This window comes from Lolium perenne, chromosome 7, assembly GCF_019359855.2.
Source record: "Lolium perenne isolate Kyuss_39 chromosome 7, Kyuss_2.0, whole genome shotgun sequence".
Taxonomy (NCBI): domain Eukaryota; kingdom Viridiplantae; phylum Streptophyta; class Magnoliopsida; order Poales; family Poaceae; genus Lolium; species Lolium perenne.
Genome location: NC_067250.2, coordinates 314,810,003 through 314,816,453, shown reverse-complemented (window position 1 = coordinate 314,816,453; position 6,451 = coordinate 314,810,003). Strand labels below are relative to the sequence as shown.

General features: G+C 41.1%; 1 long non-coding RNA gene across 1 annotated transcript; it reads left to right on the top strand.

Moving 5' to 3' along the window:
- The first annotated feature begins 5,092 nt into the window (after positions 1–5,092).
- LOC139833457 (uncharacterized) lies at positions 5,093–6,127 on the top strand. Its single transcript, XR_011749257.1, has 2 exons — positions 5,093–5,401; positions 5,807–6,127. It is a non-coding gene; the product is annotated as an uncharacterized lncRNA (long non-coding RNA).
- Positions 6,128–6,451: the final 324 nt, after the last annotated feature.

Genomic DNA, 6,451 nt, shown 5'->3' with positions numbered 1-6,451 from the left:
CAATTCAAGAGGAATTTGCGGGATTCTTAGTTAGGAAGGTCATAGCTCCAACTGGAGAATACCATCGGGAGTTCATATATGACATTAGGGATTTGAGATAGATATGTTAAAGAGGATCGACTTTATATTAATTGTAAACATGCATTACATGTACTGTATTTCATGACGATGTCTATATATTCATGACGATATTTGTGGTTTCTTGAATGATGTATGCATTGCAGATTTGAATGAATAACATAAAACCCTAAAACTCTGCCGCGGCAGAGAAACGCTGCTCCACCCTAAACCTCTGCCGCGGCAGAGAAAATGGCCATTTTCTCTGCCACGGCAGAGACCCTTTAATCCCGGTTCGTAAGACGAACCGGGACCAAAGGTCCTCCACCACGAGCCTCCTGGCCGCACCACGTGGAGGACCCTTTAGTCCCGGTTTATATTTGAACCAGGACTAAAGGTAGAGGCCTTTAGTCTCGAATGTGCAGTCCCGGTTGCACAACCGGGACTAAAGGCCCAAACGAACCGGGACTGAAGGCCAGTTTTCCACTAGTGGCGCTTGGCGGTTGCCGATCTTCGTCGACTCATTGCGGCCAAGTTCCAATGGCATCAAGCTCCTTTTCCTTGCTAGGTCAGGCACATCGCACATGCACCAACGAAACCTCCTGGCGACACCGTCGTTAGAGCTGTCGCGCCGTAGACTGGTTCTAGCGCACATGGAGTACCACCGCCAATTCGATCCTTGAGTTGAAGGATCGAAAAGAAAAATCTAGGTGTGAATATCCTTCAACTCAAAGTAGTGATCCAAAATAATAATTGATGCAACAGAGCCCCAGCTTGAAGTATTGGGTATACATCTTAGGGTCGCCAGCACACCGTGGAGCCGTGCGGAGCGCCGTCAATGGAGGCCACAGGAGTGGCGGCGGCTGATTAGGGATTGATCCTGGAACATGAGAACTGTTTTCGCCGAAGGACGACATGCTATATATACCCACGTACTTATCAAAACCCTATCAAAATCACTACCGGCAGCGCGTTACTAAACTAATCTTGGCCATTATTCTTGATCTGCTTATTCTTATCTAATCTACACCGTTAGTTGTTTGTTGTTTTAATAATATAATAGATTTTGATGTCTATTCCAGGTCCTTTTCGGGCATTCTGTGTTCGAAAGAGGAAAAAAAAGGAGCCAACATGAAGCGGGAGACATGCATCACCTTGTATAAGTGAATGATGTTGATCGTGGTCCCGTTGGCTTTTGTCTGTACCTCTGCTAGTGTTATGCTTGCTCACTGCAGGAAGAAACGTATAGCCTCTATCCCAAAATATAACTCTCTGTCAGACAGTACTCCACTGCGCTCTATTGTTCCGTCAGGTGCTCACCTCTATCTGCTTAGTATTGCTTCGCTTCCACGCGCCCTTCGGAGGAATATATAGGTTCTGCCTGGACGGCTGGAAGAGCCTTGCTCCGAACCTTTATTTTTTTGAACACAAGATATGTCTCTTATAATTAAGTACCCCACTTTGACCTCCTTATCCGGAACATTAAATGACTACTTATAAGTATATATACTGTCAATACAAGATTATAATAAAACAATGACAGTTATATTAAAAAAATAAGTGGGAACATTTTAGAGTGAATTCCATTTTTACCCCTTATTTTGACATTTTTGACACTAATTACCCTATTTAGCAAATTTTTATCGAAATTACCCCATCTTTCTATTCTTAATAAGTGATCCCATTTTCCTGCACATGCAAGGTATCCACCTCATCAAGCATCACTGAACAATCATAACCTGCCACCTAAGCAATTCTTCCACGTCATCATGTACATGACCCATGTGGAAAAGACTCCACTTACTCTCCTGCAATAACAATAACGCGACCACGCATCCTTAATTGCCCAGCCACTGCATCTTCATGTCCCATCCATTCGCCTCCACTCCCATCCATTAATCCCACCCCGCTTTTCTTCCATGGTTTCACCATCGCATAGCTACAATTCAAAACTAGCAGGATCCCAACAATTGTCCATCTTTACTACTCCAGGTAAATGCAGAAGAAACGGTGGGGAACTGAATGGCCATGCTTTGTCTTTAAGGTAAACACTCTATAACGGAGGCCGATGGGAGTGGTTTCGTCGGACCTCCCCAAAGACGTCAATCAAGCTTCAGATCGAACGGCTCGTGGGCTTCGTTTACCCGTCATGTACAGTGTACAACCCGAATTTTCAGTTACACTCCCTGCTCCCATAACACCTCCCAAATCGGCGCCTCCAGATCAATCACAGTCGCCGAGCGACCGTCCCCTCCTCGTCGACCTTCTCCCCATCGACTCCTGCCCTCAGCCGCTCGCACAAATTCCCCAGCAGCGCCTCTTAATCCAGGCCGAGCACTGGCGGCAGCGGCCGGTTTGCCTCGTGCGCCGGCAACACGCACGGCGATTTGACGACAACACTGACAGTGGACGACATAGTAGTTGTGCGAGGGGCTCACTCCAGCCCAAGCAAAGAAGCCTGCTTCCACCGTTCACTATCACTGTCTCGGTACCTTGAACGGCTACGCGGGGATCTGGGGGAGAAGGTGATAGCTAGATCTAAGTCTTCATCTGTGTCTATTTCTGAAATTTCTGAGCAGTAAGTCTTTGTAGTCCTCTACCATTTGGAAATGTGAAATCAATTTTTCCAGCCAAATCATATAGCTAGTTTTTGTACAATATTAGTAATTTGTGGTAATATTAGAAATTTTGTGCTTCCATGTAATTCTTGTTTTGCTGGGTGAGATGCTTATTCAAGCTTCCTATGTCAATAATTATGCACTGATGATGATAAAGTTGGTACATATTTTGTACAATTGGCGGGAACCATTGTCATATTATACATTAAAATTTTGTATGCTTCTACATATATTGTCTTATGCTTCGTACAAACAACCTGATGCTTCTATGTTACCATGCTTCCCAATTGTACAGCCTATACATGTACCTATATTTGGTCATATACTGAATCAGGTTCCATGTCTACCTTGTTATTATGGTGGTTATGCTCTATGTTAGCAATATTCATGTTTGGGAAGTATTTTCTGCTTCCATGTACTACTTGTTTATGATGTGTCCGATATATATTCATGCTTCATGTTAATCATGTTTCTAAAATATTTTACACTAAATGATGATGTGAAGTTGGGTACATCCAGATAATTTTGTAGCCTCCTTGACCACCGGTGGTATAGAGGCAACACTTGGCATGATGCAGAAAGCCGAAGGCTGCTTCCTTGAACAACCAAAGTCGGTAATCGCAACTGACCTACATGTCCTAATCTGAGATTTAGATATTTGTAAAAGAACATAGGTAATGGTCTTAACTTTCATCATATAATTACGCATGCATCCACATGATCAATCTGGTGAGATAGCACTAATATTTGAGATTGTGTACATGAGATTTCTATGCTTCCATGACTAATGATTTATGTTGAGATAGCACTAATCTTTTGATATGTACTGAACATAAAAGGATGTTTGAAAGTTCCGTGCTTCTAGTACATATGATTTATTTATGTTGAGGTAGCACTAGCACCAATCCATGCTTCTAAATAATTGTGCTTCTTATGTACATTATATATTTTCTTCAGTCTAGATATTTTTCTGCATATAACCATGCTTCTACCTATTTTATTTATGTATTTTCATTTTCAACACCGTTGTAAACTTGTAATTTACATATTGTCCTCATGCTACTACATATGTTTCAGGCTTTGATATGATATGCTTCTATGTGGAAATAGTTATGTTGAGATAAAATAGTGTTGATGCTTCTAAAGTTTGCATAATTAGAAACATACTTCTACCTTTTTTTCTGCATTTGTTGTTTAAATTATTAGTAGCGTTGTATCTTTTACTTTGCCCCATGCTTCCTACTTTCTGACATATGTTTTACCTTTTTTTTTTGCTATGGTTACAACAAGAGCACGTCGAGATCGAGATTATGCTGATCAATGTCTCTTGTTTGGAGAACCACTGGTGGGGCGAGCCACTTCTTCATGTTACCGGGAGCAGGCTGGTGTGCTACTCGTAGTACCTCGGTGCCCTACACTGGATGATGGCACTCCATGAGGCAGGGAGGGCTGCTAGCGGTGGCATGAGGTCGTTGGTGGCTTGGTGCTGCAGGTCATTGACCGGCCTCCAGATGTTCCCCGTCGACGTGCACGTGCATTTGGCATGACAAGTAGACGGCGGGCATTGCGCTAGATGACGCCCACGTGATGGATTCTTTTGTAATATTTCCTTTGGAAGCAAAAGCTATTTTATTTTGAAGAAAATTATATCCTCCCTAGGAAGCAATGATGATAGAAACACTTTTTTTATTCGAATCATTTCCTATTTCCTTTGAAAGCAAATTATATCCTCCTCTGGAACCAATGTTGATAGAAACAAATACTTGTTACAATGGAAGCAAACCTTATTTCCTTTATAAGAAAATTATATTACCTGTTAGACGCAATGTTGATACAAACGAATAGTTATTGCATCTTTTCTACGGATATCCTTGGCAGGAAGCAAAGTTAAGTTGTACATAAAATAGAATTCACGACAGTTTAGAAACAACACTTCCTCTTCCATGATTATTCCAAGAAAATATTAAGAATAATTTCCCCCAAAAAAATGGTGCTTCCAGTGTAGAAAAACAATACTTCTGTGTCACAAAACTAGTTCTTCTCACTGAAATAATGCCGTTACTAGTTTCCTGGATATTTATTCATTGGAAACAACACATAATTTTCCAAATTTTTTTCCTAAAAAAGATATTAATTTGGATAGATTGGATGTGCATCACCGAAACAGTTTAGGTGGAAGCATGCAAATTTATTCCTATAATCATGCGATGACCCAGGCGAGGGAGCAAACTTAGGAGATGCTGGCTACACTAACGGACGTGAGTTGCGTGATCTTTTTACGGCAGCATTCAATTAGTCCACAAATAAAGGAAATTGACGCGCGGGGGGTGGTTAAGATCGTACGGACCGGCTGCTTTCAATCCCACGGCCATGTACTAGTCCGATGGGAAGCAACAAATCGGGATCCGATTTACCAGGCACAACCGTGGGACGCTGCTCACATCGCCTATCATTTCACCCACGAGCTATCTCATTTTCTTGCATTTTTTCTTGAATCCCATGCTTCAGATCCGGTGTTTCATTTTCTGTAATCACCAAGGATTGATTATTTGATTTTGTCATGGTGGCAGAAGATTTGCTCAAATGGTAAGTCTTACTATTGTTTCATTGTTTTCTTCCCTTCGACAGGAAGTTTCCCATCTACCAAATAACTTCCAAAGGAGAAGCGTGGCAAGCAGATTCTAATAATGAGCATGCATCGCTTGCGATCCTATCCAGGCAAGAAGGTCGCTGCCCTGTAGTCTATGATCCGCCCTTTCTTTTCATTTTAGATTTAAGCATATGAATCAGGGATTCATTCCATAAGTACTGATCCATCTCATTTTTGATAGAATAAAATCCTGATGTACAACTTCCATTTTGGTGACGTGTTAATTATGTATTTTTTATTTCACTTTCAAGTTTTGTTTCCTGTTTGTGCAGGACAGTATGAGTTGCAAAACTATGTTTTAGAGAGAGAAAATCGTAATTACAATACATATTCCAATTCTGATCACCAATATATATTTTATTTTATATATGTACAAGATTGGTGTTAACCGCAAGAAAGGCTCTGTTAGCGGAAAACATTTAAAGGGTACTGCTTGAATCATTGTATGCCTTAAAGCGCTTAACCTTTTTTTTTCATGTAGCTTCTACCGGGGTTCATCTGCGATGCCATCTCAGAATTCTCAAGAGCAACACCAAAGGGAGTGGTTGATCCACACTTAATAAAGGCTTCTCGCGGATCACCTTGGTCGCAGAAGCACGACCACGATATAAGCAACTTTAGCCATGTCTTGTGCGGTTCTGATTTCAGCCCTCAATTGTGGACGACAACTATGGCCCGTGCTAAGCAAAGAGTAGCTATACATGCACACTATCAATTGATATTTAGCATTCTGGTATTTTCCATTGATCAATTGACATATTGTATTTTTTGCGAAAAAAGTTAACTCATCTGTTTCTCAGAATCCTGGTCATTAAACTGGTGTTGGACTATACATGTGTTGGCAATCGAGCTGACAGCGTGCTTCCATCCGGACGATGTACTTTATGCAATTATGGTCAACTTTTCAATTTGTTGTCAACACCTAAATTCTCTACATTTCTCAGGGATAAATGATTTTGTGTTTACAAAGACATATAGCAATATGCATCCTGTTATGATTCTAAAATGCGTTTCACCACCTTCATTTAGTTTTTCCTTCTTTATGTTAGAGAAATTTTTCAAGTTGAGTAATAATAACTAAATATCCCGCAGCAACGTGCGGGGTATCATCTAGTTTAACAAAAGT